The following is a 12,614-nucleotide window of genomic DNA, read 5'->3' on the forward strand; positions in this document are numbered from 1 at the left end:
TGGAGTCAGCATTTCCTCTCGAAAGCCTTCCCTAAGCCTCCATTCTGTGTTCCCGTAGTACTCTGCATTCATTCCTCTATTTATTTATTCATCAAGTATTTATCCAGCGGTATGGCCCAGGTATTGTAGATACAACTATGAATAAGACAGTCTAGGTCTCTGCAGCCCAGAGGGCCTATTTGAAACTGGTTACTTGTTCTTTGTCTCTCACTGGACTGAAGTTCTCAAAGGCAGAAATTAATGTGTCTACTAACCTTTGTATCTCCAGCACTTAGCTCTGTCACAGGGGCAGGTGGCAGTGGTGTTGGTCCCTTCAGGGGAGCCTGCACCAGCTGCCATTGGTGATGGCAGTGGGGAGGCCACATCTGCTGGGTCATCACAGGTGTCTACAAGCTAAGCCAGAGTGGCAGCAGCCTGGGACACAGGCAGAGCTCCACACCAGCCCAATGCCCAGGCTACGGCAGCAGGTACCGTGGTCCATGATGCCTCTGAAGCAGTGGGGCTCTCTCTTCTGTACAGGCTCCACCTCAAGCCCACCACAAAGATGACTCTCAGCCTGGCCCTCCCACAGCCGCAGCAGCCCAAGAGTCCATCTACACCTGGGAGATGATGGAAAGGCTGAAGTTCACGGTGCACCATCACCAGCTCTCCATCCTCCCAGCTTCTGAGAGCACCATGGACAACATCTACCTCAAAGGTGAGGTGGAGAACAAGAGTCTGGTCAAGTCTTTCTTGGCCTGCCTTGGTGGCAAGACCATCCAGCTCAGCAGCTTCTCCGATGTACTCAAGGCACCCATAACCAAGGTCAAAATCTATTTCCCCACTTGCTATGACTGGGACTACCTCTTCGTCAGGCAAATGATATGAATGAATGTTGCCAGGAGAGAAATTGGACATGATTCACCTGGATGGGCCGCCCTCAAATGGTTCCCCTGAAGGAGTCAGGCTCAGAGAAGCCCAATGAAGAGGTTCTAGTCAAGGTGTTTGAGACGTTTAGGGAGATGTGCAAAGTGGACATCCCCATGCTGGACCCCTACGAGGAGGAGGTAACCTGCCAGAACTTGCACATCTTCAGTTTCGGGGGACACTTGAACTTCAAAGCATATGTCCAGTACCGTGGGTACGTGGGCTTTGTCCATGCTGTGTGTGCCTTGGGCAAGATGTAGCTCATGTATAAAGGTGACAGTGGCAAGGCCGTGGCCTGCAACATCAAGGTTTCTTTTGATTCGATCACACATCTGAGTGATAGTTCAGTGAAGAAAGGGCAGCAAAGAGAAGAACAAAAGCACCAAGAGAAAGAGGCAGAGAATAGGGAGAGAGCGGAGGAAAGGAAACAGAAAGAGCTAGAAGAACTGGAGAGAGAAAGAAAAAGAAGTTTTATAAGAGGGAAAAAAACAGAGGGATCATGAATTCCGTTGGAATCAAAAGAATCTCAAGAAGGTTCATGAAGAGAAGCAGAAAAAGCTCAAAGAAAAAAATACAACTGGGGACCAGCCCAGCGGCACAGTGGTTAAGTTCACACACTCTGTCCAAGAGTGGTCTCTCCAAAACATCCATTGAGCCGCTTGGTCTACACCAAAAAGGTCCTTGAAATTTAGTTCTGTCCAAAACATCCATTAAGACATTTGGTCCATTATTTGTTAAATAATACAAAAATTTAACTTTGTTAAAATTTTTCTATTTTTATTGTAATTCATAATAAATTTGATTTCACATTTATTCTTATTCATCCTCATCATGAAGTTTGGCAGGTTTACTCAAGTCAACGAGCAATTGCTCCCAAGTATGGATTGCCCTGATTATTGGCTGTATATCCTTACATCTGTTAACTTCTGTTATACAAATTTGATGCTGTTGGTGTTGGGAAGTTGGTCTGATCACCATTCACTACTGATGGATAAATATTCCAAGATTCTGGTGGAAATCTCGGAGCTTCTGTTCTTCTGCCTCTGCCACGCCTTCCACAGACAATCTCTCCACCTAACCCATTAGGCCATCGAAAGTTTTCTTCTGCGTTCTCCCCAGTGTGCTCAAAAGTTTCCTTACATCTTCTAAAGGCACAAAGGGAAGTCCAGACAACATGGATACACATTTATGGGTGTTTCTTTCTGTTGTCATACACCCACGTGTGAGATCCAAAGAAGACATTTTTTGCCACAGTGAAAAGTGAAACCAGCATCCTTTTATCTGTGCATTTGGTAGAAGTAGTCAAACTGTGTCATATTTGCAATCTCAAAATCCACCATGCACAATGAAGAGTTAAGGCCGAGATTTCTTTCCTGTGCAAATGCAAGTAGTTTTTTGTATGTAGATCTGTAAGTGTCTTCTCACCTGTTCAGGGTTAGTGTGTAAATCCATGGCACACTATAGCCCTCCCTCCAGTTTTTGAATTTAAGAAAGAAAGTTACCTGACACGGTATGAAGGACGGCGGTTAACAATAAGTCCCATTTTTGACTCTTTTGGAAAAGAGCTGTCATCAAATAAAATGAGGTAACATTGATTTACAACATTATAAAACTAGTGTTACCTCAATTAAATAAAAGGTTAAGGTGGTCAAAAAAAAAAAAAAAGGATGAGCTAGAGCAATGAGTGCTGTTCTGGAAAGCTTTCCAAAGTATTTTGTTATTGACATAAGCAGTGTGCAAAATATTATTTATAAGATAATCTAATTTATATATTTTATAAGAGGAATTTATATACATTGATATTAGGTGCCTAATTTCCCACAAGGATCAGGCAAGGGTGGTGACCTCTGGGTAGTGGGAGTGAGACAGGGCAAAGCTGGAGAGAGATGGAGGAAGACATGCTTTTTCATTTCATATTTTTCCTTAGTGTTTGAATATTTTTCCATGAGCTAGTATCACTTTTACGAAAATTAGAAGGGGCACCCAGGGGTGCACAGGTTCATGGGTTTGTAGATTCAGATCCTGGGTGTGGACTTACACACTGCTTGTCAGCCATGCTGCGACAGCATCCCACATACAAAATAGAGGAAGATTGGTACAGATGTTAGCTCAGGGACGATCCTCTTCACCAAAAATACCCAAAAAATGAACATACAACTGGAACAGGGGACGCTGCTGCTGCCTCAGAGGAAGGTGCGGTGCATCAGGCTGATTTGAGAGCTGCTGGGTGGACCCAAGGCACCTGCAGGCATGGCGGGCTGGGCTTGATCTTCAGCACTGGACCTGCCTCCTCCTGCTCTGGGCTACGATCTGTGCGTTTCTCTGAAAATCAGGGCCAGTGTCTCTGCCCGCCCCCTCGGCTGGTTACAACCATAACCAAAAGAAATGTCTTAATACCCATGAAAAAGAATACACTGAAAAAAACCCTTAAAACTTGGAAAGAGTGCTCAGTAACAATTTTTTACTGTTTTAGAGTGACTCAGTAACATTAACAAGAAATTACTCTCAGCTAGAAAGTGCTTGGACTAGTAGACAATCTAAACTAACCTGCTAGTGGTGACGTGATCTTCAAAACTGAAGCGTCTATTCCAAATCAGCCAAGAGTACAGCTAAATCCTTCAGAGTAATAAAACCAATAAAGAGACAGTAAGAGCAACTTATACCTAATAAGACTGGCCTATTTAAAAGAAATCAAACACAGAAATCTGAACTCAGTAATTAAGTGTTTATCCTTTTTTTACCTAACATGGCAAGTTCACCATGGACACTTCAAATGATTCAGACCAAAGAAAGGAAGGAGATACTACACAAGACTTTTAGATTAAGATAAGTTTTATTGTCTCTCTTAAAAAAATGAAATAACCTAGTCTTTCATAACCTTCTTGTTTTGTTAGGGGGAGGGACATAATCCTTTGAGGTGATTAAAATGGGATCTCTCCAGGTCTCCCCATGTAAAACTTTGCATGCAGCTTAAGGGACTTATACATTTTACAAAGTCCATTAAAAAAATAACCCTGATTTAAACAATTTAAAAGAAGAAAATACGGATTGTCGAAACAGGACTTTTCTTTATAACATAGCTCTTTTTAGAGCTTCGGTTTTGTTAGATTAATAAATCTAAAATTGCTTATACAAGAGTGGAAATGACATACTATGCTAAATTCAAAGTTTTTAAGAGAAGCAGGGCAGGTCTGTAGTGAGAGCACTGAGCTAAGAATCAAGTCTAGTTCCACACTTGGTGGACGGCACACCTGGCCTCTCTGGGGCTCAGTTGTCTCAGCTGTAATTGAGAAGTCTGAGCAGAAGACATAAGGTGCCCATGGCTTTGCACTACACACCAATAATTTGACTTGCATTGTTTCTTTTCTGTAAAATTTTCAACAAAAAGGAAAGTAAGATATGTAATAGCTCGACACTGACCTTTACAAAACATTATTGAGAGAAATGGTACAGATGTCTACTCTCCCTAAATTGATCTACAGATTCAAGGCTATCCCAACCAAAATCCTTGCAAGTTTCTTTTTAATGATGGAAACTGACAAGTGATTCTAAAATTTGTGTGGAAATGCAAAAGGCCAAAGTCATCCAAGAAAATCTTGGAAACAAAACTGGAAGATTTATGTAATCAGATATCAAGCACTATCATAAAGGTATGGAAATTAAGACAATGTGGAAATGACCCCACAATAGACTAGGAGACCAAGTATGTATGAGTGTACTTTAGACTCTCATGCATACAAAGTGACTTGATTTATGACTAAGTTGACGCTGCAGTGCTGTCAGGAAGTAAACAGGCATGTGGGGAAAAGTTCATTTTGAGCCCTACCTTATACCATACTCGAAAATCAATTTGACGTGAAAAGTAAAGCAGTTTAGCTTTTAGAATAAATTCTCAATGAATAGCTTCATGACTTTGAAGTAGGCAAAAATGTCTTAAATGGAATATAAAAAGCACTAACTAACGACAAAAGAAAAATGATAAGGTGGATTATATTAAAATTAAGAAACTCTGTTATTCAAAACACCATACCATTAAGTGAATTTTTTTAAAAAAGCAACACAGTGGGAGAAGATATTTGCTATACAGAGATCCAACAAAGAAATTGGATCTAGGATATGATAAGAACTTCTTTAAGTCGATAAGACAGCCATTCCCTTGTTTAAAAAAGAGGAAAAGAACAAGCACATCATAGATATTTGTCATTGGCAAAGAAAAGGAAAAAGAAAAACTATGAAAAGTATGACCCCCCCTACAATGGAAAGCTGTGCTTCTCCTGACTGTGGAAGGCCTTCCAAGGCGTTCCCTGACTGGCTCTGTAGTAACAGTTCTGTCATCTGAGTAGCTCAGAAGGAGAAACTCCTCATGGGACAGCCTCCCCTCCCCTTCACGTCCTCCCACATTCCACAGAAAAATAATTCGTGTTCTTCCATCAGTTCTTTCCTTATCTACTTCAGTAAATAATTTTCACGTCCTCAATACTCAAAAATAAGAGAACCTTTGAGCACAAAGTTAAGCAGTTCCAGGCCACTCCTATTGCTTATACCACCAGCACTTAGCCCTGTGGTTTTCCAGCTGTGACACACTTCTCTTCTATGAACCCTTCAAAGAAGATGAAATTTAGATCAACCGTAACTCTGTTTTTGCCTCACACTTGAGCTAGTCTAAAGATTCAGCTGTAAATAGCAGATTAAGCACTTAAGCTGTGTGCGTCCTGTGAAAAGAGCAGAAGAACATAATCTCAAAGTGATTTAAAAGACAAAAAAAAAAACACCTCGCAATTTCATCAGAAAGCACCATGCACGTGGTAAGCAGTTCTATCTTAACAAGGTGACCAAGTAATTAAAGGGTTAATTAACTGCGTTAACTGTGGCAAACTCAATTTTGTGAAACAGTATCTTAAACACTTCACTTTTATCGCCAGTAAAGGTAAATACATGGGCAGTTATAAAAATTAACATTATTGTAATTTTGGTTTATAACTCCATTTTTTATTTTCTACATGATTTAAAGGATAAATGCATAAAAATTATTAATCCATGTTACTGGACACACAATGCATAAAAAAGTAATTTGTAAATGTTTGTATACTTAAAGTTAAGCTGGTGTTAATTCAAATTAGACTTTTACAACCTTAGGATGTTAAATGCAACCCAGTAACCACAAAAAGTATCTATACAAAACACACAAAAAGAGAATGTGTCTAGCGCAGAAGAAAACCGGGCAGTGGCCAACCTGCTGCTCTGGGGCCACAGCTCTGGAGCGGGGTTAGAACTGGGGGACAATGCTACAGCTGGGGGCAGGGCTACGGTGGGGCGAGGCCACAGCTGGGGGCGGGACCGCGGCGCGGAGGGGTACAGCGGGGGCGGGGCCACAGTGGGGGGCGGGGCTACGGAACCGGAGAAGCCCTTGGCGGAGGCCGAGCGCTGGGGCTGGAGGCGCCTGGGAGCTGTCGCCTCTCCCAGGAGGCGTGGCTGTCGCCGCGCTCCCGCCCACGCCCGCACTCACTTCCACCGTCGCCGCAGGTCCCGGGACAGAGACTCAGCTTCTGATCGCCAGCAGCCTCGGTCGGCGGCGGCGTGAGGCCTCGCCTCGGCGTGTGGTCGGCGCAGCCGGCCGTCTGTGCGCCCGGGCGCCGAGTTCCGCGCGTGGCCCTCTGGTGGGTCCGGGCACCGCCCGACGGCCGCCCCCGCGCCCCAGCGGACGGCGCCTGAGGCCCGTGCGGGGCCCTGTGGCCGAGCGGTGCGGGGCTCCCCACAGCGAGCGCGGGGCGCGGAGCCCCCACCGGCCGGGTCGCATCGTGGGGCGGGGGCCTCAGCCGGGGCTCGGCCGGTCGGGGCTGCGCAGAGGGGACCCCTCGCCCCCGCCCGGCTCGCTCTGCGCGGCGGGGACCTGCGGTCGGGCTGCGGGAGCTCGTCCGCCCGGGGCCGACCCTGCGCGGACTTGGGGGCGGGGGGCGGGGAGCTGAGAGTCTCTGCGATGCGTGGTGGAGGCCGCCGTGAATCCCTCTGCGCGGTGCTCTCTGTTTTGGAAGGTTGTTATTGATTCAGTTTCTTTAATGGTTATAGGTTTATTCAGATATTCTGTTTCTTTCTGTGAGTTTTGACAGATTGTGTCGTTCCAGGTATGGGTCTGTTTCATCTAGGTTATCAAATTTGTCTGCGTAGAGTTGATAGCGTTGATAGCGTTCCTTTGTTATCCTTTTAATTTTCATGGGATCTGTCTGTAGTGCTGGCCTCTCATTTCTTAGTTAGCTTGGCTATGGGCTCATGGATTTTATTGATCTTTTCAAAGACTCAGTTTTTGGTTTTGTTGATTTTCTGTATTGACTTCCTGTTTTAATTACATCGATTTCTGCTCTGATTTTTATAATTTCTTCTGCTTACTTTGCATTTAATTTGCTTATTCTTGTTTCCTAAGGTGGAAGTTTAGATTATTGATTTCAGATCTTCTTTTCTGGTATGTGCATTCAATGCTATAAATTTCCTCTAAACGCTGCTGTCGCTGCATCCCACAAATTTTGATAAATTATATTTTCATTTCATTTCTTGCGGTTCCCAATATTTTAAAATTTGTCTTGAGATGTCTTTTTTGAAAACGTGTTACTTGGAAGTGTGTTATATCTCCATGTATTTTGGGGTTTTCCAAATATCTTTTTGTTACTGATTTCTAGTTTAATTCTTTTGTGGTCTGATGGGGATTTTTAGGCTGCTTAATTTTAAAACGGTTTATGATGAGGATTTTTAGGCTGGTTACTTTTAAAACTACAGATAAGAAGCAGGCTCCAAGGAGTGGAATTTGTTTGCCCTTTGATCAGAGACAATTGCATTTGTAAAGGAAATCTTCATGCCTCCCTCTCTGGAATTTGTTTGCCCCTTGTTGGGAAAACATTTACATTTCTAAGGGAAACCTCTATCTGTGAAGATGCCTCCCTCTCTGAGCCAGGAGGAAGGGGGGATGGCCTTATCTCTGGAAACTGTCTGGCAACCTCATGTAACTGACCCCCCCCCCAACAAATCCTCCTTTTATCTTTAGTCGAGGATAAAATTCAAGCGGTGACTTCTGCCATTTACTCAATCCGGTTTGATTCTTATCTAAAAGTTGTGGGACCGCCAAATGGCCAGACCAAACGGGCACTAATAAAGAGATAACTCACACACCTATGCCTTAAATTTGGCCCTAACCCTCAGTTCGGAGCGGCAGCAGCAGAAGCTCTGACTGCCCATGGGTCCTGTCCCCATGCTACTCTATCTCTATTCTCTCTAAATAAAAGAGCACTACTGCCAGATCTTGAGAGTCTAAGAAATCTTTCTTTCGACTCCTCGGCTCACCGACCCCGCATCATTTCTGGTGGCCCGTATGGGGACCTTGCTTCAGGGGATCTTCCGTACGGGGAACTCCCATACGGGGAATTGCTTCATTGGCTTGTGAGCTCGAGTTCTGGTAAGTGCCCTTTTTCCTTGTGCCTTTCTCTTTTTCGAGGATGGATCTAAATTCACTTCTCCATCGGGAACTTTCTCGGACGGCTGTATGAATCCATGTTTGCTGCCCATGGCTACTCTATGGGGCAAATTGTGGCATTCAGCCTGAAGAGAATCAGTACCTTAAGCCTCAGGGTGGTGGAGAATGAATTAATCCAGTCCTTCCTGCTCTTTTTCAAGGATGGATCTAGATTCACTGCTCCATCGGGAACTTTCTCGGACAGCTGTATGAATCCACGTTTGCTGCCCATGGCTACTCTATGGGGCAAATTGTGGCATTCAGCCTGAAGAGAATCAGTACCTTAAGCCTCAGGGTGGTGGAGAATGAATTAATCCATTCCTTCCTGACTCTATCTCTAATAGACAAATTTTACGTGGGCGCGGGTCGGCCACTTAAGTCATTAGGACGGCCGCCAATCTCCAAGACTCCCGTGGAAGGTTTCTTTTCCTAAGGCTGGATTGGGATCCCTCCCTTTGGCACCTGACCACTCTTCGAACTGCGGGAAGGTCCCAATCGGGACTCCAGTTCAAGGAAAGTACCAAACTCTAACCTTTGGTGGAGTATGGGAACCCCTTCTTGGGAGAATGGCTCCAGGCTGCAATTGGGTAGAATGTCCCCCAGACTGACGGAAAATTCCTCACTGTTTTTCTCTATCCTTTATCCTGGGGACCATTCACCGGGCACCTATTCCTGCCAGGCAGAATAGGGAAGATGTTCAAGGGATGCCCCCATCATCCCTTGCTACAGGAACCCCAATGGGGGGATTTTCAAGGTAATGGCTCCTTTTCTCTCTCCTTTTTCTCTCGGGGACCATTCACCAGGCCTATGCTGTCAGGCAGAATAGGCACCAGGCACCTGTTACTGCCAGGCATAACAGGGAAGGTATACAAGGGATGCAATGCCGGGGGGACGCCCCCATCACCCCTTGCTATAGGAACCCCACAGTAGGAACGACGGGTAGGACGCTGCCCTAGGTTCAGGGGGGATTTTTCACGGTAATGGACCCGTTTCTTTTGTCTCTCTTAAGAGTTACAATGGCCATTTTCGTCTCCGTTTGAGCTTTGCAACTGGGAAACAAAGAAATCTTTAAAGAGTAAAAGGCTCCACCCCTGGGAGCCCCAACTTTGGGTTTCTGGGCCTGATCACCCCAGCAACCCTAAGTGGGGGTGCCCTCTCTTGACAGTTGACTCATTGAGTATTTTAGTCACCTACTGAGTCAGTTATGAGGGTAGGAGACCTGTAATTTGTTCTGTGAACTGTCGTGCTAGGGTAGTGTGTCCCAGCATGGGAACTGTTGTGTGACTCTTATCTTGATAACCCTCTGGAAGAGGCCAGGAGGGCGAGGTCTGATCTCTTCTTTTCCTTTCTTTGTCTGTCTTGTTAATCACCTTTGTTGTCACCAAGTCGAGGTTAAAGTTCAGGCTGGACCTGAGCAGAACCTTGACCTTCTGTAAAATCAAAACTTAAGCCTTTTTGCCAGGGATTTAACTCTCAAACCTGGCTCTAGGAGCCCCAGCCTCCAGCCAGTTCCAGGCCTTTGCCTCCTGCTTCCCTACCTCAACTGTGCTGGCTTGGAGACAAAGTGCCCAGGCTGAGCGAGACTTGACTAAATCTTATAACTATGTCAACACCCGCAATCAGCCTCTGCACCCTTTGTCCAGGTGCTGTCAGTTGGACACTGGCTTTACCGCCAGTGGGAACGCCCTAAGCATCCCCAGAGACTCACTGCTCAGGTGCATTCTAACTAATTAGAAACACTTTCAATTGGATGGATTATGCCCCAGAAACTCCATCTGGGAGAAAATTTGAGGGGTTTTTCTGTGCCTTTGTGATGCAGCTGGACAGGTAGATCAACCTGGAATGTAATTTGAGTTACAATCCAGCTTCTGGGAAATCAAGAGCAACTGTCCTTAGAAAATCCTTGCAAGACTGGAAATAGAGCTCTAGAGGCAGTTCGGACTCCACCTAGTTCCTTTATCACGAAAAGGATTATCATCTCCCCTCTCCAGGAACTACTATCTAAGCCCATCACTAATTCCTAAGACTGAAGCAAAAAAAAAAAAAAGAGGAGGGGAGAGGCAAAACGGCCATAAGCGTGCCCTTGCCAAAAAATCTAGCATCTTGAGTATCTTCTCCACAAATATTGGTAAAAGAAAACAATAGCTGTGTAGTCTCTGTGTACGTGTGTCTATGTGTACGTTATATGTGTGATATTTTACCTCCGGATGGTATTACCAAAATTAAGAGCTCTGTTTAATTGGCTTAAAGTAAGCGCTTACATAAATTCTAAATGTAGTAGAAATTAATCCAATGTCTTTCAAGTTAACGTGATGTGAATTAACCTTTGGTAAATGAAAGCTTGTTTAAGTTTGTTGGTTTGATTGAAAATAGTCTTCTTATCAGAGTTGTCAGTATTTGCATATGATGCAGGCATGCAGCCTGGGTTTACTAGTCAAATAAGTTCACATTGTCTGTTAAATTTGTCAGCAAAATAATAGCTTTATATGATGACCAGTTTTGTCTAATGTCTCATGAAGTTTTTGTGGGTACAATAACTGTTTTATGGTCTGTATACTTGAGAAAAAAAAAAACAAACTGCTTCGAAATTCTTTTTGGTAACAATCTTGAGTTTTGCCAAGTTAACTTAAATGATAAAAACCTGAATATCTGGGTCGTTTTTGAATTGGATAGAACACTGAAACATTATTGCTAAAACGTATCTAAGTTATTTACTTTTGGCTTCTTATTGTAAAGAGGCTAAAAGCGTTTGGGTCTGTTAAAAAGCGTGCCTTGTGTTTTATTGTGAAGTGGCGTGTTTCTAGAGATTATGAAGTGTTTAGAATGCTGATATAAAAGATTGCTTACCTTTTCAGTGTTTACTAGGGTCTGTTAAGGGTTAAAAGTTCTAAGTAACTTATATAATTAAAGCTACTGGGAATTAATAAGGAAAACAGCTCTGTATTCAAGGAAAGTAAGGTGTAAGTTTTCAGTAAAGAAGGTACAAAGAATGGAAGTATTTTTGTTTGATGGGTTAAGAATGATAAATTTGTCCTAATGTACTAGAAAGGAAAAAAAGAAAGACTTTGGGACAAATTCTGAAGGCAAAAAGAAAGTTGTAGAAGGTTTGTGAAGGAGAAATTCTGAAAGGAGTTTTATGCCTGGTCAAGTAGACTAAAGTAAATCCAATTAAGTGAATGAGTTTTAATGTTAAAAATAAGCTGGTACAGAAATTAAAATTTGGTTTTCTCTCAAAGGATAATTTTCTTGAACTTTTGGCCTGCTCTAACTCTATCTAAAAGACAGAAAATCTATGTTTTGTTAAAATAATTTCCTATATTCAGAAAGAAAGAGGTCTCTTCTAAAATTTTTTGACGGTGTTGTTTGCTCTTGACTGTCTCTGTTGTCACTTTGAATAGATGCCTGAGCATTGTTTAACAGTGAGCGTTGTTTCCTATTTGAACAAGCATTTTAAAAAACTTTTGATATTTTTGACAAGCTTCTCCCTCAAAAATATTCAAGTCCTGAATGAAGGCTTTCTTTTGACCTGGTAGATGGAAGAAGAATTTCTCTGAGGATTTTCAGAGGGCCGCTGAGACTTCTCAAAGAAATTTGCTCTCTTCCTATAAGGAGGAAAATACTAAATTAATTAGGTTTATTTGGTTTACTAAATTACATGGGAAGCATTGTCAAATAAGCGATGATAAACTTTCTTATGTGGTATTACGTGGGTGAATGTTATTAATATACGTGTCTTAACATTATATAGCATTCCTAAAATTCTAATCTGTTCTGGTTATCAGTCATAATTCCAGTTATTATCTTAAAGTGTTATATGTCACAGAAGTAGCCAAGTTTCTTTGTCAGTTGCCCTTTTGAGTCTTTTGTCCATTTACAGATAGTTGCTGTTTTACTCTGATGCTTTTTGCTTTTGCAAATATGTTTCATCTTCAGAGAAATTCCTGGAAAGGATTATGACAAAGGTTCTAAACTACAGGTTTCTGATAAACTTTCAGATTGTAAAACTGAACCGTTAAGAAATTACAGAATTCTAACAGAAACTAAGCTCATAGACCTGCTAACAGAAGATTAAGCTCAAGAACTGATTATACAGGACTGTGTGAACTGATGAGGATGATTATAACTTTTTATGACTTCTGTTTGAAATATTGTTGAGTTTTAATGTTTTGTTTTGTTTTCTCAGATTTAAGGAAATCTTTTCTTTTATGCT

The 12,614-nt window shown here is 42.8% G+C and overlaps 1 pseudogene; it reads left to right on the forward strand.

The window, feature by feature from the left end:
- Positions 1 to 544: 544 nt before the first annotated feature.
- LOC106825815 (A-kinase anchor protein 17A pseudogene) lies at positions 545 to 1,409 on the forward strand (annotated as a pseudogene).
- The last annotated feature ends 11,205 nt before the right edge of the window (positions 1,410 to 12,614 follow it).

The sequence above is a fragment of the Equus asinus genome, chromosome 23, assembly GCF_041296235.1.
Source record: "Equus asinus isolate D_3611 breed Donkey chromosome 23, EquAss-T2T_v2, whole genome shotgun sequence".
Taxonomy (NCBI): domain Eukaryota; kingdom Metazoa; phylum Chordata; class Mammalia; order Perissodactyla; family Equidae; genus Equus; species Equus asinus.